The following is a 26197-nucleotide window of genomic DNA, read 5'->3' on the forward strand; positions in this document are numbered from 1 at the left end:
AACATATTCCAATCCGCGTGATCGAAGCAGTCTTGAAGCGTGGATTCAGATTGGTCGGACCAGCGTTGAACAGACCTGAGCGCGGGAGCTTGTTGTTTGAGTTTTTGTTTGTAGGCTGGAATCAACAAAATGGAGTCGTGGTCAGCTTTTCCGAAAGGGGGGCGGGGGAGGGCCTTATAAGCGTCGCGGAAATTAGTATAACAATGGTCTAGTGTTTTTCCAGCCCTGGTAGCACAATCGATATGCTGATAGAATTTAGGGAGTTTTGTTTTTAGATTAGCCTTGTTAAAATCCCCAGCTACGATGAATGCAGCCTCAGGGTGTGTGGTTTCCAGTTTACAAAGAGTCAGATAAAGTTCGTTCAGGGCCATCGATGTGTCTGCTTGGGGGGGAATGTATACGGCTGTGATTATGATTGACAAGAATTCCCTTGGTAGATAATGCGGTCGACATTTGATTGTGAGGAGTTCTAGATCAGGTGAACAGAACGACTTGAGTTCTTGTGTGTTGTTATGATGATCACACCACTTCTCGTTAATCATAAGGCATACCCCCCCGCCCCTCTTCTTACCGGAAAGATGTTTGTTTCTGTCGGCGCGATGCATGAAGAAACCAGCTGGCTGCACCGACTCCGTTAGCGTCCCTTGAGTTAGCCATGTTTCCGTGAAGCAGAGCACGTTGCAATCCCTGATGTCTCTCTGGAATGCTACCCGTGCTCGGATTTCATCAACCTTATTGTCAAGAGACTGGACATTGGCGAGTAGTATGCTAGGGAGTGGAGCGCGATGTGCCCGTCTCCGAAGCCTGACCACGAGACCGCCACGTTTTCCCCTTTTTCGGCGTCGCACAGGGTCGCCGGCTGGGATCAGATCCATTGTATTGTGTGGAAGGCAAAACACTGGATCCGTTTCGGGAAAGTCATATTCCTGGTAGGAACGATGATGAGTTGACGTTAATCGTATATTCAGTAGTTCCTCCCGACTGTATGTAATGAAACCTAAGATTACCCGGGGTACCGATGTAAGAAATAACACGTAAAAAAACAAAATACTGCATATTTTCCAAGGAACACGAAGCGAGGCAGCCATCTCTTTTCGGCGCCGGAAGACCAATAATATTCAGTATGTATTGGATAATGGCACAATCATTTGGGCTTTTTGGGGCTTGGGCTCATTGAATGTCTTTAATGTACGGCTCATAAAATGTACTTAATGTATCAGGCTCAGGTAGCATCAGGTTTGAATTTTCGAATGACACTTCCAGTTTTGGCGGGAAATACCAGGTTAACCGGGAGAAAAGTGGTTTATTCTCGGGATGGAACATTTGTAAAATACCGGGAAAATATTAAGCTCTAGGGGAAACAAACCACTGGTGGGAAAATCTGCATATTTTCTTTATGCAGATGTTTGAATATTCGCATGAAAATCTGTCACCAATTGGATGGATACCTAGCTAGTGACTTTGAAAGAGGGGTCTCAAAGGAGCATAGTTGGTTTAAAGGCTGTGTGTGTGTGTGTGTGTGGTGTGTGTGTGTGTGTGTGTGTGTGTGTGTGTGTGTGTGTGTGTGTGTGTGTGTGTGTGTGTGTGTGTGTGTGTGTGTGTGTGTGTGTGTGTGTGTGTGTGTGTGTGTGTGTGTGTGTGTGTGTGTGTGTGTGTGTGTGTGTGTGTGTGTGTGTGTGTGTGTCACAGTCAAAATCTCAACCCAATTGAACACTTGTGGGAGATTCTGGAGGGACGCCTGAGACAGTGTTTTCCACCACAATCAACAAAATACCAAATGATGGCATTTCTCGTGGAAGAATTGTGTCACATTGCTCCAATAAGAGTTCCAGACACCTGTAGAATCTATGTCAAGGTGCATTGAAGCTGCTTTGGTGCCCCAACACCCTATTAAGACACTTAATGTTGGTGTTTCCTTTCTTTTTGGCAGTTACCTGTATATTGCACTATATGTATGAATCTCTGATTCACAGTGAGCAGTTGTGTGGTAAAACCATTCTCCCACTGCAGAAGATGAGTGTGTGTGTGTGTTATTGTTTTGATGTTGGCAAACCACAGCTAAACACCCCTCAGGGTAGAGACGACGATGCAACACACACACACACACACACACACGCACACGCACAAAAACACCTCCCCGACCATATGCGTGTGTGTTTGCTAAACGCAGCAGTAGCCCTGGGGCCTGACCACAGACCACTGTAATAAGGTCTGTTGCCATGTTTACACGCATGTCTATTTTTTGTGAGGGAGGATGATTGATGATTGGTGTCTGCAGGCTAAATGTGCTGATTGGGATGGAGTGAATAGGTTCTCCTATATTTCCCAGGGAGTTCCCGCTCTGGTTATGTAAGGCATTTTACCCAACACTTAAGGACAGGAGTCTAGTCCTCTCTCCACAAGCCTAATCACTCAGCAAAAAAACGAAATGAGCCATTGTTGAGATCACAACATTTATCCACGTCTTTCATCATTGTTCCATGTACTACCTATTAGAATGGTGCCTTACAGAACATGCGCGGTGTTCTCTCTTTATGAAGCTAGGAGATAGATGACTGATGACACTCATGGGCTCATGGGCATCATCAAGGCAACGGATTGGCCAAAACATTCCAGGCATTCCGTGCAAGTCAGAGCGTCGGGAGGAGAATGGGAACAGGGTGTTGACGCAAGGCAGCGAGATTGGCTGCCCGCGCATATCGATACCCGTCACACGGATCTGGTAGGAGAGAGGGATGGAGACAGGAGGAAGGATGGAGAGATGGATGAGAGGGAGAGGTAGAGAGTGAGAGTAGGCCGGGAGGCATCTTTGAGGGACTTTCCAGACTCTCTTCTTCTATAAATCCTGTGTTTGACAGCAGATCTACAGGTCTCTGTGTACCTGCCCTAACAGACTCTCTCGTACGCCTGCTCATACAGACGCTCTCGTACGCCTGCTCATACAGACGCTCTCGTACGCAACACATACCTCCACTACACACGTGCCATATCTCCCCCATCTCTCAGCCTCCCCTCCTCCCCTGTTTAAGTGTTTGAGTTGTATTTGTTCATCTCCATAGCTGCAGCGACATCTTTGCTAGCCAAGCCGAAAGCACCTGCAATTAAATAGACAAACAAACAGAGGAGAGAGGGAGAGGGAAATGATTGTGAGAAAAACAGTGCAGGGGAATCTGGGTCTTTGTGGGTGTATGCATGTTGAGCCTTGCACTATGATATTCCATGACTATCTAGGTGATAAGGAAATCAATGACTCATCACAACTAAGTGTGTGCATCCACAATGGCACCCTATTCCTTACATACATTTTTAGGAAATAGGGTGCAATTTGGGACAAAACCAATGCCTTATCACAGGTCTGTCAGTGGGTGTCCTGAGCTAGAAACTGCGGCATCTTCTGTTTTTACTGTGGAGTAAGATAGGCTTGATTGAAAGGAGTGTTTTCTTCTTAACCCGGGATGCAGTGCAGTCTTTTAATGCTACAGTACAAAGGCACCTGGCAACAAAGGCAACATACACATCATACCAATGGTGAAGCGTGTCTTGGTTTCTGAATGTGTAGTGGGATGAAAATGTGTTCTCAGTCAACTTACCTGGTAAAATAGGGGTAAAATATATGTGTAAATAATTTTTAAATGTAGTGCCGTCTTTTAATAGCACAGGACTGCGAGTGTAGCAAACACACATTCCAAATCACATACCAATATGGCGGCAAACTGTAAGTTATTGTTTCACATTGTCATCACACCATTTCAATGTCACAGGTATCCCATGGCTAGTGGGTAAGTAAATACTTTATTAACACTTTTTTTCTTAAAACTGCATTGTTGGTTAAGGGCTGTTGTATTCGGTGCGTGTGACAAATAAAAATGGATTTGATTTGTAGTCCTCTGATGTGTGTGTCTTTGGTTTTACTCTCCTTGAGAGGACCAGGGCCCAGATTCACAAAACATGTCTTACGCAAACATTTAAGAAGCTTCTGAAGAAAGAAAGTTCATAAGATAGTTCTTAAGTGCAATTCCTCAACAATATCTTAAGATTGAATGATTTTCCTACGAACCTCTCAAATATCTTCTTACAAATCTTCTTAAGACGTGTGTCGCTAGGGAACCGTTTTAGCTAGCTATCTAGTTAGCAATGGCAATCATGTTAGCATATTTGTTACTGAGATTACTGTTCTAAAACATGTTCTTGGGTTTTAAATAATCAATACTGAAACTTTCAGATTAAGTTTGTGAGTGAATTAAACATGTTCAATTGCTTCCATGAGCTTTTTCTCTCACTGCCCTGAGTTTAGGATAAGGGTTTAGCTATCTTCGAATTAAGAACATTTCCAATAACTTTATTTTCAATCATCTAATTTCTTTTTAACTTTTTGCTTAAGGAGAAACATAAGAAATAGGGCAAGAACATTTCCAAGAACCTTTTTGAGGAATAGCAACTTTACTTAGCTTTCTTCTTAAGCCTATAGTGAAGGAAAGAATGGCAGTTAAGAAGACATTTCTTCTTAAGAAGATTTTGTGAATCTGGTTCCGGAAGGGTTAGGTGTTTGGCTTAGGGTTAGGTTAAGGTTCAGGGAAATGAACGAGAATCAATTGTTTGGTCCCCACGAGGATAGTAAAGCAAACGTACGTGTGTGTCATTGTTTTTTAAAGAGTAGACTGACGCGTACACACATGTACGATTGTTTTACTATCCTCGTGGGGACCAAACAATTGATTCTCGTTCAAAATCCTTTCAAAATCCTCCCAAAAAATCCTTACTGCCTATCCCACAAGGAGAATAAAATAAAAAAACACACACACCAGAGGACTTATTCACTTGCCATGGGGTACCTGTGACATTGAAATGCTGTGTCTTTATACAACGTGGTTATAGAAGTTATTGCGGTAACGCTTCCTCTGGTGTGTGTTCAGTGTGTGATGGCAGTGTCTGTCAGTGAGACACCTCTTGTTTCCTCTCCGGGCAAAAGAGAGGCAGGCATCACTAGAGATAGGAATGTTTCTGCGTAGGCTGTCAGGCTGTTATTCTGATCCATTTTAAGACACTTGGTTTCCACTGAAATCAAAGGGGAACGATTAACGACGTGAAGCGAGTTCCAACAAGGCTCTGAATTTTGTTAAATCGCCTCGCTCTCTCTCGCGCTCTCCCTCCCCCTCTCTCCCACTGTTTGAGTGTTATTGTGTCTGGTTCTTAGGGAATGTCAAGTTGGCACATCACAAGGAAGTATAATGCGCAGTTTTTTTGACAGGTGTGTGTAGGTTGTGTGTACAACCTAAACATAAGTGATACAATTGAAACAAGACAGGACTAGAGCTGCAGAGGTTGGTGAAGCAACCACCCTTCATAACATATACATTACAGTACATGGTAATAGATACAGCATATACTGTACACATAGATGTAAAGAGATGTGCTACTGTGTAGTATTGCATACTGTGAAATTTGACCTCAATGTCCTCAAACTCGCATCTTCTTCCAAAGTAGCCTACAACCTTAATGTCCACTCCCATGTTTTGTGTTCTAACAGTAGGCTATAGGAGGAGATGTACTTTACATTGATTATTCAGTGTATTCTAAAACTCACAAGTTATTTCAGAGTATGACAGGGACGAATCTTGTGTTCATTCTGAGTATAAACTCAATGCCCACTCCCAATCCTTCCTGAACGACTCATAGATCTAGTAACTATCATAACAAAAAGGTGTACTTAGCTAGCTGTCATTTCGTCTACAGCAGTGTGAATCAGAGGGATAGTGATATTTCACTGATCCTATTTCCCCTCATGTAGTCCCATAGCCCATACTATAACCCAGGCACTATGCTTACAGAGATGAGGGACGTTGCTGAGTAATCTTCATGAAAGTGGAGTAATTGATCTGTCTGAGCACGTGTGTATGTACGTACGTGAGGCCTAACCCCTGCTCCTGAGGGGATCTCAGCCTGTTTGTATTTGCCTTGTTAACACACGAATGGCCTAATTTCAGCTCACACAAATGTGATGACAAAGGTATAAGCAACTGAGGTTTCTCTCTGTAATGGCAGCCTTCCCTCTCTTCACTAGAAGAGGGGGTGTAACAGGGATCAGACCAACACGCAGCGTAGCCAGTGCTCAACATGTTTAATTAAACGAATAAACAGTGAACACTTACAAATACAAAATAACAAAATGTGGCAAACCGATACAGCCCTATCTGGTGCAGAGAAAACACAGAGACAGGAAACAACCACCCACAATCCCCAACACAAAACAAGCCACCTATATATGATTCCCAATCAGAGACAACACAAAACATCTGCCTCTGATTGAGAACCATATTAGGCCAAACATAGAAACGGACAAACAAGACACACAACATAGAATGCCCACCCAGCTCACGTCCTGACCAACACTAAAACAAGCAAAACACACAAGAACTGTGGTCAGAACGTGACACTCTTAGTGATCACTCTACTGGCCTGTTTGTAGTGGAGGAAAAATGTGCATCCGTTTCTGGATTTGACTCACTGTTGGGAATTCAAAAATATTGGTCAATATGTTCGCTGTCCTCTTTAATGCTCTTACAAATATTCTAAAACACTAATATAGAAAATCAGGGGAGGAATCAGTGTAGTTGAATGTTGATGATGTGGTTGTGATGCTGCTCTCCAACATGGTTTGGGTCAGTTCCTTTGTAATTTCAATATATGCTCTCCAATATCTGTCAGTTTGCTGTTCATAAGACTGAGGCCTGCTTACATCAACGCTACTGTGTGTGACCTCATACCTGACCCATTTGTCCCTGTGGGGAAAGAGGAAGTCGAACAATACCACTATATCTAACGGTTATAGACTTCACAGGACCACTGCTCATCAAAGAGTAGTGTGCATGTGTGTGTGTGTGTGTGTGCGTGTTTTACAGCTCTAAATCAAATCAAATCAAATGTTATTTGTCACATACACACGTTCAGCAGATGTTATTGCAGGTGTAGCGAAGTGCTTGTTTCTAGCTCCAACAGTGCAGTAATATCTAACAATACCCCCAACACACACAACATTAAAATAATAGAATTAAGGAATATATAAATATTAGGATAAGCAATGTCGGAGTAGCATAGACTAAATGGCACAGTAGAAGAGTATACAGTATATACAGTTGAAGTCGGAAGTTTACATACACCTTAGCCACATACATTTAAACTCCGTTTTTCACAATTCCTGACATGTAATCCTAATATAAATTCCCTGTCTTAGGTCAGTTAGGATCACCACTTTATTTTAAGGATGTGAAATGTCAGAATACTAATGGAGATAATTATTTATTCAGCTTTTATTTCTTTCATCACATTCCCAGTAATTAAGAAGTTTACATACACTCAATTAGTATTTGGTTGGATTGCCTTTAAATTGTTTAACTTGGGTCAAACATTTTGGGTAGCCTTCCATAAGCTTCCCACAATAAGTTGGGTGAAATTTTGGCCCATTCCTACTGACAGAGCTGGTGTAACTGAGTCAGGTTTGTAGGCCTCCTTGCTCGCACACACTTTTTCAGTTCTGCCCACAAATTTTCTATGGTATTGAGGTCAGGGCTTTGTGATGGCCACTCCAATACCTTGACTTTGTTGTCCTTATGCCGTTTTGCCATAACTTTGGAAGTATGTGTCATGCTTGTCTAAGGTGGAAACAGTAGACCAAGGTGCAGCGTGGTGAGCGTACATACTTCTTTATTATAAGATGTCGCCAACAAAACAATAAACATCAAAACGAAAACGTGAAGCCAACGTAGTGCTCACAGGCAACTATACATGGACAACTACCCACAAATACAGGTGGGAAAAGGCTACCTAAGTATGGTTTTCAATCAGAGACAACGATAGACAGCTGCCTCTGATTGAGAACCACACCCGGCCAAACACCAAGAAATACAAATCATAGAAAAAGGAACATAGAACGCCCACCCAAATCACACCCTGACCAAACCAAAATAGAGACATAAAAAGCTCTCTACGGTCAGGGCGTGACAGTATGCTTGGGGTCATTGTCCATTTGGAAGTCCCATTTGCGACCAAGCTTTAACTTCCTGACGATGTCTTGAGATGTTGCTTCAATATATCTACATAATTTCCCAAAATCATGATGCCATCTATTTTGTGCACCAGTCCCTCATGCAGCAAAGCACCCCCACAACATGATGCTGCCACCCCTGTGCTTCATGGTTGGTATGGTGTTCTTCGGCTTGCAAGCTTCCCCCTTTTTCCTCCAAACATAACGATGGTCATTATGGCCAAACAGTTCTATTTTTGTTTCATCAGACCAGAGGACATTTCTCCATGTGCAGTTGCAAACCGTAGTCTGGCTTTTTTTATGGCGGTTTTGGAGCAGTGGCTTCTTCCTTGCTGAGCGGCCTTTCAGGTTATGTCAATATAGGACTCGTTTTACTGTGGATATAGATACTTTTGTACCTGTTTCCTCCAACATCTTCACACGGTCCTTTGCTGTTGTTCTGGGATTGATTTGCACTTTTCGCACCAAAGTATGTTCATCTGTAGGAGATAGAACGCGTCTCCTTCCTGAGAAGTATGATGGCTGCGTGGTCCCATGGTGTTTATACTTGCATACTATTGTTTGTACAGATGAACGTGGTACCTTCAAGCATTTGGAAATTGCTCCTAAGGATGAACCAGACTTTTTTCTGAGGTCTTGGCTGATTTCTTTTGATTTTCCCATGATGTCAAGCAAAGAGGCACTGAGTTTGAAGGTGGGCCTTGAAATACATCCACGGTTACACCTCCAATTGACTCAAATTATTTAAATTAGCCTATCAGAAGCTTCTAAAGTCATGACATAATTTTCTGGAATTTTGCAAGCTGTTTAAAGGCACAGTCAACTTAGTGTATGTAAACTTCTGACCCACTGGAATTGTGATACAGTGAATTATAAGTGAAATAATCTGTCTGTAAATAATTGTTGGAAAAATTACTTGTGTCATGCACAAAGTAGATGTCCTAACCGACTTGCCAAATCTATAGTTTGTGAACAAGAAATTTGTGGAGTGGTTGAAAATCGAGTTTTAATGACTCCATTCTGAGTGTATGTAAACTTCCGACTTCAACTGTACATATGAGACTAATAAAGCAAAAATATGCAAACATTATTAAAGTGACTAGTGTTCCATTATTAAAGTGGCCAGTGATTTCAAGTCTATGTATATATGGCAGCAGCCTCTAAGGTGTTCTTCTATTCCTAGATGGTTCATATAGAGAGTATTTAGCCTCAGGGCCTATTTTGGGTTGCTGGATGTGTTATATGCAGCAGGGGAAAACATACGCTGTGGAGGTATGTGGAGGGAAAGCTTAACAGTACGAAGATAATTCATATTAATATCTGTCAAGTCACACAGTTAGTCCTTGCTGAAAAGCTTGGATTCCAATAGGCAGTACACGTACGCGTATATGAACTTGTGTCTGTGTGTGTATCCCAAACCCCGGGTCTGCACGTATTCTGTACATTTAGAAACCTTTTAAACAGTTACCTCTTTTTTTATGTCTCAATATTTGCTTGGCGGCCGGTGGGCCCCCAATGATGACAGAGCTTGGCTGGGTGCCTGGACCTAGAACAATATCAGTGGGCTGGAAAGAGCGAGAGGCCCGGCCAGAGACACGCACGCAGCCATGCAGCTACCCACACACATACAGAAATGTCTGGCCTCTAAGCCGTCAGCACCATGGCCCTACCTTACATAATGACAGAGAGTGGAGGCATTAAGACAATTTGTTTGATTTAAGATGTCAAGAAGTCCTGGACCCTGCCCTTCTCAGCTGGTTTTGATACCACGGCCTGTGTGTGTGTGTGCGTTCCTTCTGCATACCTCTTCTGTGAAATAAAAACAAGAGGAATGGACAGGCTCACACACACAGGGAGGTAAGTGAGGGAGGTAGCACATTAAGGTCTGTGAGAGGCAAGAAAGGGGGAGGAGTGACAAAAGCTAGGGCTACACAGAAGAGGGAAGAAGAGGGGGTGTAACGTGTACACTAATAATCGGGAAGCAAGTACAAGGAGTGGATTTAATGAATAAACGAACCATACAAGAAACACTAAAAGCGTACAGACTTGAAACAGAAACAGAGTGAGTATTCGGCAACGTATACGCTGGGAGTCGGAAAGCAAGTGCAGGTGGTGAGTTAGCGTACAAACACGAGTAGCGTATAGACATGAAACACATAAACAGAAACAATAACGCCTGGGGAAAGAACCAAAGGGAGTAAACGTGACAGGGGGAAGAGGAGGAGGTAGGAGAGGAGGAGGGTAGGAAGATGAAGGAGAGGAGTGAGGGTAAAAAAGTGAGATGGAAGAGGATACGAAAAAAAGAACGAGAGAGAAAAAGGTGAGGGGTAGAATTGTCTATAAGAGCTGGCATTCGTTTTTTAAGGTAGTGGCCTCACATGAAAGAGGGCATTGTCGGTCTGTTAGGCCTATAGTTCCATTTGGAGCCAGGTAAGCACAGCCAAGGATTGTGTTCCAAATGGCACCTTATTTCCTTATAGTGCACTACTTTTGACCAGGGCCCATAGGGCTTTCCAGGGCCCAGAGTGCACTATATAGGGAAAAGGATGCCATTTGGGATGCAGTCCAGGCCTCTCCCCCCTCTGCTCTGCTTGGTGTAGTAGCCTGGTAGTTTAGGGACTTGTTTCACTCAACAACTCCTGACAGCTCAGTGGGAGAAAGCACTTCTTGACTAGGCAGTGTGTGTAGATGTGTGTGTAGACGAATACCACCCAATGCCAATAGTACGTGAGTGTGAGTGTAGTGGGCACTGTTAATGAAAACTTCAACAAAAAGAGTGGAGTGTCAAGGTTGATTAGGCTGAGCTCGAACGGAGGAGTTTAATCGAAGGTGATCGAAACCAACCTATGTGTGTGTTTGCGTGTGTGTGTGTGTGTGTGAGCCAAAAAGAGCCCCTCTGTTCTCTATCATGTTAAATAGTGGGTCTTTATCCTAGAGCCCTGTAGCAATAGGGGGGAAGCAGTAAACTGTTGACACGTTTCCGCTGTGCAGAGTGTGTGTGTGTATTTACAGTACATGGCTGTGTATGTGTGTGTGTGTGTGTGTGTGTGTGTGTGTGTGTGTGTGTGTGTGTGTGTGTGTGTGTGTGTGTGTGTGTGTGTGTGTGTGTGTGTGTGTTCACAGTCAACCACCAACACATTTCCGCTGTGCAGACTGCGCTCCTACCGCACAGTCCAGGAGTGGCGACCACGACCAGCTTGGCTTTACAAGGTTAAATGTGACCTTGTCCTCAAAGGGTCTGGTCACACACACAGGGAAAGAGACGCAAACTCTCCGCATCAGAACCGCATCAGAATAACACTTTAACACCAGTATGATTTCCATTTGTATTGATGTGAACATCAACATCTCTCATTCTTTCTGTCAGATCTCCATTAACACTCTAACGTGGATGGTGTTGGTGCTCGGCGTCTGCTGTACCCTATAAAGATGTGTGGTCTGACCAAGAGTGTGAAGTTCTACCAGGCCTCTACTAGTGAACTCTACTGGAAGTTCCACCCCGTTCTACCCACGCTCACCTTTTGGTAACAACACGTGTGCACGTACGCATGCACGCACAACACGCACGCACGCACAACACGCATGCACGCACGTCTCTACTCGGAGGACATTCAAGCTTAATTTCATATGGACACTTCTATTCCTTAGCACTGCTCTTCAAAAAGGAGTGTGTGTGTGTGTGTGTATGTGCGTGTTTTCATGCGTGTGTGAACAGAGAAGGCTTCAGTGTTGCCTACACACTCCCCCAGGCTAAACCTCTTACTGAAGACTGAAGTGGGTCATACTTTAACAAAGACACCTTTATGCCCAGCGCAAACACACACACACACACACACACACACACACACAAATACACACACGTCTCAGCGTGATATCAGGTTTCATGTTCTGTGTTGTCTAAATGTTCTCCTCCCTGACACTTTCCCTGCTTGTCTGTCGACACCTGATCTGCTTGTATGGGAGGGAGGGGATGCAGCATACCATAATAACCAGGACCGCTCCACTATTAATTAGAGGTGGGGGGAGTGTGGTGTAACTATGGTGAACTCCCTTCACCTCCTGTCCATGTCAGTGTGCCAACCCTGTGGCTTAATCAATGGGCAGGGATCCTCCCCTCCCCTCTCCTACCCTCCCTGAGTCTGTGGCACCTCTCTCATCATTGGAGAGGGAGGGTGAGGAGAGAGAGGAGGGGTGAGGACTGGGTAGAGGGTGAAGAGAGGGGGAGGCAGAGAGGTGTAAGGAGAGGAGAGAGTAGGAGATGGGAGAGAGTGAGAGGAGGGGGTGAGGAGAGGGGACAGGGTGAGGAGAGAAGAGGAGGAGAGAGCGGGAGGACAAGGATGGAGGGGTTGATAGGAAGACGATGAAAATGGTGAGGGAGATCAAAGAAAGAACGATGGAAACTATGAGAGAAAGGAGGAGGGGACGTTATCAGTCTTGTGATTGCTTCTACTCACTCATCATTAGACTGCAGTCCAGTGAAACATGATCTTTAGTACCACTGGACTCAGGACTCAAATGGTATGCTGACTGTTGCACATTCATATGTCTCTCTCTCTCTCTCTCTCTCTCTCTCTCTCTCTCTCTCTCTCTCTCTCTCTCTCTCTCTCTCTCTCTCTCTCTCTCTCTCTCTCTCTCTCTCTCTCTCTCTCTCTCTCTCTCTCTCTCTCTCTCTCTCTCAATTCAATTCAATTCAATTGACTTTATTGACATGGCAAGTTATTATTACTTACATTGTCAAAGTATACATATCGAAAAATTTAAATAAAATATATATGTATATATATACACAAAATATATATATATTTATATATAAATAAATGGTGGGACTAACAGTAATAATAATAGTAGTAGTGGACATGGGATTACCATTAATAACAGCTACAACAACAATATTAATCAGAACAACAATACATTAAAGCAACAGTAGTAGACCAGTGTCAACATGACTGAGAAGACACATGACCTGGTACGAAAGACAAAACAAAACTAAGCTAAATGGGAAATATTATCAACATTTCTTTGCATTTTTCACTGGCTGTCCCTCAGGCTGTGGCAGGAGGACACATATTTGGCTGCCAAAACTGCACATTTTGGCTTTTCACCCAACAAATATTTGAATTTTTCTTCATCTTTTATAGTTTCAAATTCTTTGTATTGAATTATAATTTTGGGAAAGAAATATGCTCTTAGGTCTGAGTATTTGTCACAGTGTAGTAGGAAATGCACTTCTGTCTCTACCTCTCCCCTGGAACAGAGTGAGCACAGCCTGTCCTCCCTGGGCAGCCAGGTTTGTCTGTGACGACCGGTCTCTATAGCCAGACTGTGCTCACTGAGTCTGTACCTAGTCAATGTTTTCCTCAGTTTTCTATCAGTCACAGTGGTCAGATAGTCTGCCACCATGTACTGTCTGTTTAGAGCCAAATAGCATTGAAGTTTACTTTGATTTTTTGTGGTGTCTTTCCAATAGGTTATATATTTTTCTTTTTGTTTTGTGATGATTTGGTTGGGCCAGATTTTCTGAGGGCTGTCCCGAGGCTCTATGGGGTTGGTTTGGGTTGGTGAACTGAGCCTCAGAACCAGCTGGCTGAGGGGACTCTTCTCTGGTTTCATCTCTTGACATTGTAGAGCTGTGTGATGGAATGTTTTAGGGTCACTTGTTTTTAGATGGTTGTAAAATTTGATGGCTCTTTTTTCTATTCGAATGAGGAGGGGATATTGGCCCAATTCTGCCCTACATGCGTTATTTGGAGTTTTTCTTTGTACTTGCAATACAGTCTTGCAAAACTCTGCATGCAATACTTCAATTGGATGTTTGTCCCATTTAGTAAATTCATTATTAGAGAGTGGACCCCATACTTCACTGCCATATAGAGCAATTGGTTCTATAACTGATTGAAAAATTTTGAGCCAGATTCTAATTGGAATTTCAATTTTGATGTTCCTTTTAATGGCATAGAATGCTCTTCTTGCTTTGTCTCTCAGCTCATTCACAGCCATGTGAAAGCTACCTGTGTTGCTGATATTTAGTCCTAGATATGTGTAGTTTTTGGTGTGTTCTAATAGAACTGTGTCCAAATAGAATTTATATTTGTCATCCTTATTTCCGGACCTTTTTTGGAATATCATTATATTTGTTTTTTTTAGGTTAACGGTCAGAGCCCAAGTCTGACAGAACCTGTGAAGATGATCTAGGTGTTGCTGTAACCCCTCTTTAGTGGGAGACAGCAGCACCAGGTCATCTGCGTACAGCAGACACTTGATTTCAGTGTTGTGTAGGGTGATACCAGGTGCTGTCGATTCTTCTAATGTTTTTGCCAATTCATTCATGTAGATGTTAAATAATGTTGGACTTATTGGGCAGCCCTGTTTCACTCCCCGCCCCTGAGAGAAGAAGTCTGTTTGCTTGTTGCCAATTTTAACCGCACATTTGTTTTCTCTCTCTCTCTCTCTCTCTCTCTGCTAAGCTGTATGCCTGGATCGTGGTGAACTTCAGGGAGGCCTATAACCTGTTTGCTGTCAATGGGATCCTCTTCAACCACGAGAGCCCCAGAAGATATGAGCACTGCTGCCTATAATTATAGCTCACTTCCTGTACTGTAGCAAACATCTTACAATGTTCCATGATGCGCTCACAAGTCATATATGCTAACTGCTGGAGCCATGCCTGCTATGGGTGAAGCCCATTTTTACTATTTTCAGCCTTACTTTTTTGGATATTTTTTTGTGAATGAATGCCACATTCATGAATGCCACACACACACACACACACACACACACACACACACACACACACACACACACACACACACACACACACACACACACACACACACACACACACACACACACACACACACACACACACACACACACACACACACACACACACACACACACACACACACACACACACACTACCACAGATTTGTGTGCACACAAACACACCAAAGCCACTGGTTGTGGTGAATAACGTGGATTTTTCATATGCGTTGTGAGCCCAGAGGTTAGAGAGGTCTTGAGCACTGGTTTAACCTGATTACACACCACTGTGACCTGAAATGAGTACCACATGACCGGACACACATACACATACACACAACCTCCGCTGTGCCCGGGTCGCCTGTTCAGGTGTTTATGATTTATTCCTAATGAAAGCCCTGGCCACGACCGCAGTCAAAGGTCAGGGGTCGGCCAGTAAATCCTAATGGTTTACTAGAGAGACGGGTGAATCAGGGGGAGGGTGTGGGAACGGTTATATGAGCTAAATTGGAGTTACTCCAAGCATATAGAGTCAGACATTGAGACTGACTGGTGAGAAGTGTAATTTGACTGACTGAGGGAGAGTTGTCTGAGAGACAGATGAAGAGATGGAGGGATAGAGCATTAGAATGAAAGAGGCATGGGAGAGTTAGCGATGAAGAAAGTTTGAATAAGGGACTGAGACAGACAGACAGAGAGATATGCAAGGAGGGATGGATTCAGACAGACACTCAAACTGACAGACAGATTGAACCTCTGACCCTAGGAAATATAAGAAGCTGGTCTTCCCCCAGAACACTTATTTGGACAATACGCACACTGCCCCCTCCTCTTCAGCCTTTCTTTTGACCTTCTCTTTCTTTCTCTTTACATTTACATTTTAGTCATTTAGCAGACGCTCTTATCCAGAGTGACTTACAGTAGTGAGCCCACAACCCTTGCGTTGCAAGCTCTACAAACTGAGCTATCTCTCTTTCTCTCTCCCCCCATCCTCTCTCTTTCTGCATCGTTCTAGCAGGATGTTGTATCTTGGCATCTCCTCCTCTCAGAGGTATGTCTGCTGTTGTTCATAAACCATGAAAGTTCTCCTCAGATTCCTCTGTCTGATGTGGTGAAACGTCCCCCCCTCCCAACACACACACACTTTTACGTCTTGTTGCTGTGTTTCTCAACCCAGGGTGGCGTTTTGGTTGGCCGGCCCGTTCAGAATCCCGGCCGTCGCACTGAGGGGGTTTTGGACTTCTCCTCTGTCACCCCTCAGGAGGGGTAGGTGTGTGTGTGCGTGCGTGCGTGCGTGCGTACATGTGTGCTGGTGTGCATGTGGGTATGTGTGCGTGGCTATAATGGACTCTCCCATCCCTCACAGCACATTTCATGTCCTTTATAAACTCATAAAACCACAGGGAATTCAACGCTATTCAAAAAATATATATAATTGAGTGGTGCAAAGTACTGGAACTATGTGTGTGTGTTTCTGTGAGTGTATGTGTGTGTGTGTTGCGTGCTGTGGGTATGTCCATGCGTGTGCATGTGCATGTATTTGTTTGATATTAAAGGGCCATTCATTACCTGCCTGCTGCCCCTCCCTGCTCCAACATCACATGGTCATTAGTCACTAATGGAGCTGGGAGAAGATGATGTAAGAAGGTTCTGTAGTGATAACATCACCGCATCTTCCACCTCCACCCCAACATTCAGGAAACACTGTGATGCCATTGTCGCAGCGTGCCACTGTGACCTGGCGGAGTGTGTGCGCCATAACCGGAATACATTTTATTTAAAAAACTTGAATAACCACAATGCCGCAGCAGCACACATAGACATTTTATGAATAGAACAGCCGTGGAACATTTATACGCCGGTTTATACTTAGACTGTGACAGGTGTGGCAGATCAAAACTACATTAAATTTTTACTCTGGTGGAATGCTGCACAGACATGAAAAAAGTTAATGTGTCTGTGACTGTCGCAACCTCCGTTGTCGTGGTTACTGGGCTGCTATAGCAACAAGTCCAAATCCATCTGTGACGAGATCTGCAGGAGTTCCTAAATTCTCAGACAGAATGACCTACTTTTATTTTGGTGCACTCACAACCATAAGCTATTTTCTGTAAGCTCGCCATCATTACCTTGTAAATAATGAAGTTGTTGTGGGTTTCTTTTCCTGTAATAATGATTAAAAAGTAACAAAAGTTAAGACGTTGTCAGCTATACTCTGGTCTTTATTTGAACTGCCTAGCCTGCTAGCTAGTATTCATTTTGTCTTAGTTTCTTCCTAAGAAAAGAAGAAATGGGATGCTTGAAAATAATGTTAAGGATTTCTTCTTGGAAATGTACTTAATGTTAGGACAGCTAAACCCTTGTCTTGTGACAAATGGATACTTTTGTACCCATTCATCTTTTCTTGCGCCACGGCCACAGACACGTGGCTACCGGACTTTTAAATATAGCAAGAAAACTAATTAAACACGCATTATCCTGCTAGCTAGTAATTAACAATATATTGTGTTAAATAGCTTGCGTTAGCCAAGTTCTTCTTTGCAAATTGACGAGCTAACTTAGATAATGTTAACGTTGTTAGCTATGTTGGCTATAATGTTGCTACGTGTTAGCTAGCTAACGTTGCTACCTAACTTACCGGTCGTGCAGTCCCTCTACCACCGTCTCTCCTATCATGGACAACACCTTCTCCTCCAGCTGGTCCTCATTAATGGTCTCTCAGCTCTCTTCTTCTTAGCAGCCGACTTAATGTCGGACCACTATTTTTTTACAGCAGCATCTCTGTCCCTTGCCATACCCCCGACGGCAGAGACAGACTCGGCCACTCTCGCCCATCCTCTCTTTTTGGTCTCGGTCGGCAGTGACCCCGCAGTCTTTGAGTCTCCCCAACAGCAACCTTTTCCAGTCTGCTATTTCCTCCATCATCACTTCAAGCTCTTGTTTGCTGAGGTTTCTATTGCGCTTTCCTTGGTTATCCATTTTTGTTTTTATAGAGCTAGTCTGATGGCTACATTGTGTGAAAAAAATGACGTTTACTTTTCTACATGAAGGGTTTGTGGGCCAACAAAAAAAGAATCTTGAGACATAAAGGAGATAAATAAATGTAATTAAATGGAAATAGCAACATTTTATTATAGTGGGCCAAATCCTGTCATCCCTGTCACATAGGCTTATTTATTGGTTTCAAGCACGTCACTAATGTCAATGCCACATAAGAAGATATTTACGAAGTTCTTAGGAAAGATATTTACGAAGTTCCTAAGAAAACAATGAATTCCTAAGAACATTTTGAGGAATTACACTTACTATCTTATGAACGTATAATTTTTTTTCCTTAATTAAGAAACGTGTGTTTTTTCGCAAGTAATGTTTTGTGAATCCAGCCCCAGGCTGCTAATGTCATGCAGAGTCTGTCGCTTTGTGTTTTTACTTTTTCATAATGACAACTACAAGTTCGATGTCGAATGACAATAGAATGTTCATGATGTCACCGCGACAACTGTCTACAGACATGTCAATAGACCAACTGTAAACCAGCCTTAACCCTGGAAATTTGACTAGTTAACTCATGGGTACACTTGCAATGACTGCCTGGTATTGTGATGCAATCATTTCCATGGTAATGTAACTGATGTGGCTCATGCAATGGAATGTATTTTTTGTAATATCAATTGAGTTCAATCAACCAATCACAGCCCATATTTCAGCACATATTTTACTTCCTGCTTTGCTCCTACTGGGTACACTCGCAATGACCGCTGGTCCACCCGCTACGCCATCATTGACTTGACTGGGGATGCACTTCTATTCATACTATTTCTATGGCAGCTCATGCAGTCAGGACCGTCATCCAAAATTCCATGACCGTCACAGCCCTAGCGTGCGTGTGTGTGAAGATGGTTGGCCCTATCTATTTGAGTGAGTTTTTCCAGAATGATCCAAAACATTGAGTCCCATTGCTATTGGCCTCTGTCTGTCTGAGCACCAGTCACACCAGTAACTGTTCTGGTGTAGTGTGGTCTGATGTGGTGACTACTAGGAAAGGGTGAAACTTGGAAGGGTGACCTGACCACACACACTCTCTCTCTAACTGCCATATCCAATGTTCACTTCTATCCTTCTTTCTTTATTGTATTTCTGATGAGGTTGCCACAGTGAACAAAGAGCATCTCTCTCTTTCTCTCTCTCCCTCTCTCCCTTCTCTGTTCTTTGCTGTCGTTCAGTGAACAAAGAGCTATGTTTCCAGGTCAGCTCAAAGCTAGGATGATGAGTTAATCCTAGATGGCATTTATCTTCAGGATTCTCTTACCTCGTCTCCTAAACACCTGCCTGTTCCACCAATAAACAGGGGATTCCAATTGTTCTGTTGTAGAAAGGTTCTGCAATCAGAACTCAGGAAAGTTGAGAAGGAAAAATAACCTTTGAACTAATCCAGCATGAACCAAAGCAAACAATGAATCACTCCGTATCTCCCGGCCTGGGTGGTTTACACCGCGGCTAGGCTGCTAGCTCTAGAATGGTTAGCTTAGCCAGTTAGCCATAACAAACACAGCTCGTTTACTGATACGGTGTGGGGATTAGCACGCCGCACACACAGTTAATGGACTCCATATTGGCCCTGTAATAAGATACACAGCCGTCTTACTGAGTAGCTCACACAGAGTAGCTTAGGACCCTACAGGATCATTGACCAGCACTGAACCCTTTTAAAACTTCTGTCTGTCTGACAATTCTCGGTCTGTCGGTCTCGTTTGATGTCTGTCTGATTGACTTCATACTAGTATGTATCAGCTCTCAGGTATCAGTATCTCAGCACACCTAAAATCAAATGAAAGTTTATTGATCAGGTACACAGATTTACAGGTGTTATAGTACGTGCAGTGAAATGCTTATGTTACAACAGTGCATTAGAAAGGGAAAGGGGATACCTAGTCAGTTGTACAACTGAATGCCTTCAACTGAAATGTGTCTTCAGCATTTAACCCAACCCCTCTGAATCAGAGAGGTGCGGGGGGCTGCCTTTATCGACATCCACGTCTTCGGCGCCTGGGGAACAGTGCCTTGCTCAGGGGCAGAACGACAGATTTTTACTGTGTCAGCCCGGGGATTCGATCCAGCAACCTTTTGGTTATTTCCCCAATGTAGAATACAAATATACAAACTAAATGCTAACTTTACATGAAGTACATTTGTGGTGCTTGCTTTAGCTCTTTAAAAGTATTTTTGTGGTAGTGGAAGAAGTTCAAAACGTTTAACTTGACTATTTAAAGCAAAGCAGTTACATACAGTCAAAGTTACATATTGAAAAAAAATATTGGTCTGATGACTTTGATAGACTACTATATCATTGTTTGTCTACATGTAGTTATATTTTACCTTTTCTAATGGTCTGTAGGCTGCCTTGCACAGTAGTAAACCCCCATCCGGCTGGCGATCCTGTTGTGCGTTTCTGACTAGGAAACATCATCTTCAACCTAGCTAGGAACCAGGAAGTAGGATTAGAGACGACTTTGTTTTGATTTCAAACATTCCTTTTGTGGAGTAAAGAAAGACATACTGACTGAACTGAATAGGCTACACGACTCGCATTCTAATTAAAATGTCTAAACTACAATTGGTGCGGTGTGAAAAGTGAAAGAAGAAAGACATGACAAAGCGGTTTTCTGTCAGAAGATGGGAAGAAAAGGTAGGATCCTGTGCAATAATTTCCATGGCAGTGTAGAATGTTCATTCAAATTATTTGAACTGATGTGGCTCATGCAATGGAATATATTTTTTGTAATATCAGTTGAGTTGAATCAATAAATCTCAGCACATATTTTAGCACAAATTTGACTTCCTGCTTTGCAATGACAGCCAGTCCACCTATTACGCCATCATGACTTGAATGGGGAAGCCAGCTATATTTATACTATTTCCATGGCAGGAAGCAAAGCTCACTCTACATTCAAGATTTTAGTTGAATGATGATGTAATGATCAAACAATAGAATATTGTAGGAAACTCACAGGTATGCTGTTCAAGGTCAGATAGAAACTCAAATGTTATTATATTGGACTCACCTTGACGGCCATATGCAGTGTAACTTTAGTCAGATGCCCTGTCATTTTCTCTGCTGAAAATCCATTAATTCATTCAATGTTTGCTAACATCCTGTTTCTGGTTGTTGTGGTCCATCATAAAAAGCAGTCAATGTTGAAAGGAGAGAAAATATATCATAGTTTCGCACCTTTTTTTTTTTTGCTTTCTGAATTTGAAGACTTGCTATTGTGGTGGAAGGGAGGAACTCGTGAGGAATTAAAAAGTTTTAGGCTATTATTCGGGTAGATAAAAATGATGGTGCATCTAGTGATGACAGTTCTTTAAAAGCATTGTTGTGGTAAATTAAGTAGTTGAACTTCAATAACATTTTGTCTAACTGGTTGGGAAAATGGTCAGAGTAGCTGATTTGTGTCAACAGTTGAATTGTTCATAGGGAATGGAGTGCTTCGAGTTTTATTAGTCGTATGTACGAGATACACACGGAATGCTTACTTGCAGGTTCCTTCTCGACAATGCAACAACAATAAGAAGCAATAAAAGATAAGAATAAGAACATACAGTAAATGACTCAGTAGGATAAAAATCCAATCAAACTTTATTTGTCACATGCGTCGAATACAACAAGTGTAGAACTTACTGTGAAATGCTTACTGACAAGCCCTTAACCAACAGTGCAGTTCAAGAAGAGTTAAGAAAATATTTACCAAATAAACTAAAGTAAAACATTTACAATAATAAAAAGTAACACAATAATATAACCATAACGAGGCTATATACAGGGGGTACCGGTACCAAGTCAGTGTGTGGGGATACAGGTTAGTTGAGGTTTATTTGTACATGTAGGTAGGGGTGAATTGACTATGCATAGATAATAAACAGCGAGTAGCAGCAGTGTACAAAACAAATGGGGGTCAATGTAATAGTCCGGTGGCCATTTGATTAATTGTTCAGCAGTCTTATGGCTTGGGGGTAGAAGCTGTTAAGGAGCCTTTTGGTCCTAGACTTGGCGCTCCGATACCGCTTGCCATGTGGTAGCAGAGAAAAGAGTCTAGGACTTGGGTGACTGAAGTCTCTGACAATTTTATGGGCTTTCCTCTGACACCGCCTATTATATAGGTACTAGATTGCAAGAAGCTTGGCCCCAATGATGTACTGGGCCATACGCACTACCCTCTGTAGCGCCTCATGGTCAGATGCTGAGCAGTTGCCATACCAGGCGGTGATGCAACCAATCAGGATGCTCTCGATGGTGCAGCTGTAGAACTTTTTGAGGATCTGGGGACCCATGCCATATCTTTTCAGTCTCCTGTGGGGAAAAAGGTTTTGTTGTGCCTTCTTCACGACTGTGTTGGTGTGTTTGGACCATGATAGTTTGTTGGTGATGTGGGCACCAAGGAACTTGAAACTCTCGACCCGCTCCACTACAGCCCCGTTGATGTTAATAGGGGCCTGTTCGGCCTTTTCCTGTAGTCCACGATCAGCTCCTTTGTAAAATACACACATTATAATTTGTATAATACCGGACGGCACAATTTATAGTCCAATATTTAAACGTGTATTAACGATTGGGGGCAGTGTATAAAGTGAGCAGTATAATAAGAGTCTGGTAGCAGAAGTTGTGATGTGTGTGTGTGTAGCATGAACGTGCATTCAGAAAGAATTCAGACCCCTTCACTTTTTCCACATTTTGTTACGTTACAGCCTTATTCTGAAATTGACTAATTTAGATTTTTTTTCTTATCAATCTACACACAATACCCTATAATCACAAAGCGAAAACAGGTTTTAAATCTCTTTGCAAATGTTTGCAAATTATTTATATAAGTATTCAGACTCAAAATAGAGCTCAGATTCATCCTGTTTCCATTGATAATCCTTGAAATGTTTCTACAACTTGATTGGAATGAATTCAATTGATTGGACATGATGTGGAAAGGCACACACCTATCCATTTTTTCACCACATCCGGTTTGGAGCGAGCGGTCGCATTTGCATTCGCTCTGCAGGTAGTATAACTTTTCATTTCATTTTCATTACATTTCATTATAGTACAACGGTTTAATTTGTCTAACCTTAGCAATTTCTTCTTAGCTAGCTACTTAGCCGTCTGTGTATAAAAGATAATTGCGTAATTATCGTATTCCGTCGTCTATCGTAGCGTTGCGTAATTATCGTATTCCGTCGTCTATCGTAGTCCACACTGCTATCTGCCCAGCAGCCAGCAAACGTCCACCGTCTACCGAATAGTAGTATAAACTTTTCATTACATTTCATTATAGTACAACGGTCTGATTTTCATTTTCACTACAGTACAACGGTTTGATTTGTTTGATCTTAGCTAGCTACATAGCCGTCTTTGCATCAAACATAATTGTGTAGTTATTGAGGTTCGCCAGCCAGCTATTTTCGCCCTAACGTAACGCAACGTAGCCAACACTGCTAGCTAGCTAGCTTGCCACCGAATAGCAGCATTGTAGAAACGAGTGCATTACAACGGAACGACTTGATCAGTGTAGTGTTGGCTGACTACACAGTTGTCTTTGCTATCTTTGATTTGTATTTGTTCGATCTTAGCTAGCTACTTAGCTGGCTACATAGCCGTCTTTGTATCGGTGATAATTGTGTAGTTATCAAGGTTCGCTAGCCAGGTTTCTCGCCCTAACGTAACGTAACGTAGTCAACCCTGCTAGCTAGCCAGCTAGCCACCGATTAGCAGCACTGTAGAAACGATTACATTACAACGGAACGACTTGACTTGTGTAGTGTTAGCTAGCTACATAGTTTTCTTTGCTATCTTTTTATCTAAGATAATTGTGTAGCTTTGAGTAATTATCGGTTAGCTAGCCAGCTATTTTTCGCCTGCCGCGCTGCCGTCCTCCTACCTAGCCAACACTGCTAGCTAGCCAACTTCTACCGAATAGCAGCACTGTAGAAACTTACATTACAACGGAACGACTTGATTAGCGTAGTGTTAGCTAGTTGTCTTTGCTGTCCTTGTATCCATGATAATTGTGTAGTTTAGAGAAATGTAGTGAAATTGTCGAGGTTACCTAGCCAGCTTCACTTTCAACAACGTAGCCACTGCTAGCCAGGCTACTTCACCAGCCAGCAGTACTATATCATTTTAGTCAATAAGATCTTGTATTTTATTTTTATTTTTTTGCAACGTAAGCTTAACTTTCTGAACACTCGAGACGTGTAGCCCACTTGTCATTCTAATCTCCTTTGCATTAGCGTAGCCTCTTCTGTAGCCTGTCAACCATGTGTCTGCCTATCCCTGTTCTCTCCTCTCTGCACAGACCATACAAACGCTTCACACCGCGTGGCCGCGCCCACCCTAACCTGGTGGTCCCAGCCCGCACGACCCACGTGGAGTTCCAGGTCTCCGGTAGCCTCTGGAACTGCCGATCTGCGGCCAACAAGGCAGAGCTCATCTCAGCCTATGCGTCCCTCCAGTCCCTCGACTTCCTGGCACTGACGGAAACATGGCTCACCACAGATAACACTGCTACTCCTACTGCTCTCTCTTCGTCTGCCCACGTGTTCTCGCACACCCCGAGACCTTCTGGTCAGCGGGGTGGTGGCACCGGGATCCTCATCTCTCCCAAGTGGTCATTCTCTCTTTCTCCCCTTACCCATCTGTCTATCGCCTCCTTTGAATTCCATGCTGTCACAGTTACCAGCCCTTTCAAGCTTAACATCCTTATCATTTATCGCCCTCCAGGTTCCCTTGGAGAGTTCATCAATGAGCTTGATGCCTTGATAAGCTCCTTTCCTGAGGACGGCTCACCTCTCACAGTTCTGGGTGACTTTAACCTCCCCATGTCTACCTTTGACTCATTCCTCTCTGCCTCCTTCTTTCCACTCCTCTCCTCTTTTGACCTCACCCTCTCACCTTCCCCCCCTACTCACAAGGCAGGCAATACGCTTGACCTCATCTTTACTAGATGCTGTTCTTCCACTAACCTCATTGCAACTCCCCTCCAAGTCTCCGACCACTACCTTGTATCCTTTTCCCTCTCGCTCTCATCCAACACTTCCCACACTGCCCCTACTCGGATGGTATCGCGCCGTCCCAACCTCCGCTCTCTCTCCCCCGCTACTCTCTCCTCTTCCATCCTATCATCTCTTCCCTCTGCCCAAACCTTCTCCAACCTATCTCCTGATTCTGCCTCCTCAACCCTCCTCTCCTCCCTTTCTGCATCCTTTGACTCTCTATGTCCCCTATCCTCCAGGCCGGCTCGGTCCTCCCCTCCCGCTCCGTGGCTCGACGACTCATTGCGAGCTCACAGAACAGGGCTCCGGGCAGCCGAGCGGAAATGGAGGAAAACTCGCCTCCCTGCGGACCTGGCATCCTTTCACTCCCTCCTCTCTACATTTTCCTCTTCTGTCTCTGCTGCTAAAGCCACTTTCTACCACTCTAAATTCCAAGCATCTGCCTCTAACCCTAGGAAGCTCTTTGCCACCTTCTCCTCCCTCCTGAATCCTCCTCCCCCTCCCCCCCCTCCTCCCTCTCTGCAGACGACTTCGTCAACCATTTTGAAAAGAAGGTCGACGACATCCGATCCTCGTTTGCTAAGTCAAACGACACCGCTGGTTCTGCTCACACTGCCCAACCCTGTGCTTTGACCTCTTTCTCCCCTCTCTCTCCAGATGAAATCTCGCGTCTTGTGACGGCCGGCCGCCCAACAACCTGCCCGCTTGACCCTATCCCCTCCTCTCTTCTCCAGACCATTTCCGGAGACCTTCTACCTTACCTCACCTCGCTCATCAACTCATCCTTGACCGCTGGCTACGTCCCTTCCGTCTTCAAGAGAGCGAGAGTTGCACCCCTTCTGAAAAAACCTACACTCGATCCCTCCGATGTCAACAACTACAGACCAGTATCCCTTCTTTCTTTTCTCTCCAAAACTCTTGAACGTGCCGTCCTTGGCCAGCTCTCCTGCTATCTCTCTCAGAATGACCTTCTTGATCCAAATCAGTCAGGTTTCAAGACTAGTCACTCAACTGAGACTGCTCTTCTCTGTATCACGGAGGCGCTCCGCACTGCTAAAGCTAACTCTCTCTCCTCTGCTCTCATCCTTCTAGACCTATCGGCTGCCTTCGATACTGTGAACCATCAGATCCTCCTCTCCACCCTCTCCGAGTTGGGCATCTCCGGCGCGGCCCACGCTTGGATTGCGTCCTACCTGACAGGTCGCTCCTACCAGGTGGCGTGGCGAGAATCTGTCTCCTCACCACGCGCTCTCACCACTGGTGTCCCCCAGGGCTCTGTTCTAGGCCCTCTCCTATTCTCGCTATACACCAAGTCACTTGGCTCTGTCATAACCTCACATGGTCTCTCCTATCATTGCT

The 26197-nt window shown here is 43.7% G+C and overlaps 1 pseudogene; it reads left to right on the forward strand.

Annotated features, from left to right (window-relative positions):
• Window positions 1-11425: 11425 nt before the first annotated feature.
• LOC139579687 (GDP-mannose 4,6 dehydratase-like) overlaps window positions 11426-26197 on the forward strand; it is a 193880-nt pseudogene continuing 179108 nt past the window's right edge.

The sequence above is a fragment of the Salvelinus alpinus genome, chromosome 6 (genome assembly GCF_045679555.1).
Source record: "Salvelinus alpinus chromosome 6, SLU_Salpinus.1, whole genome shotgun sequence".
NCBI lineage: Eukaryota > Metazoa > Chordata > Actinopteri > Salmoniformes > Salmonidae > Salvelinus > Salvelinus alpinus.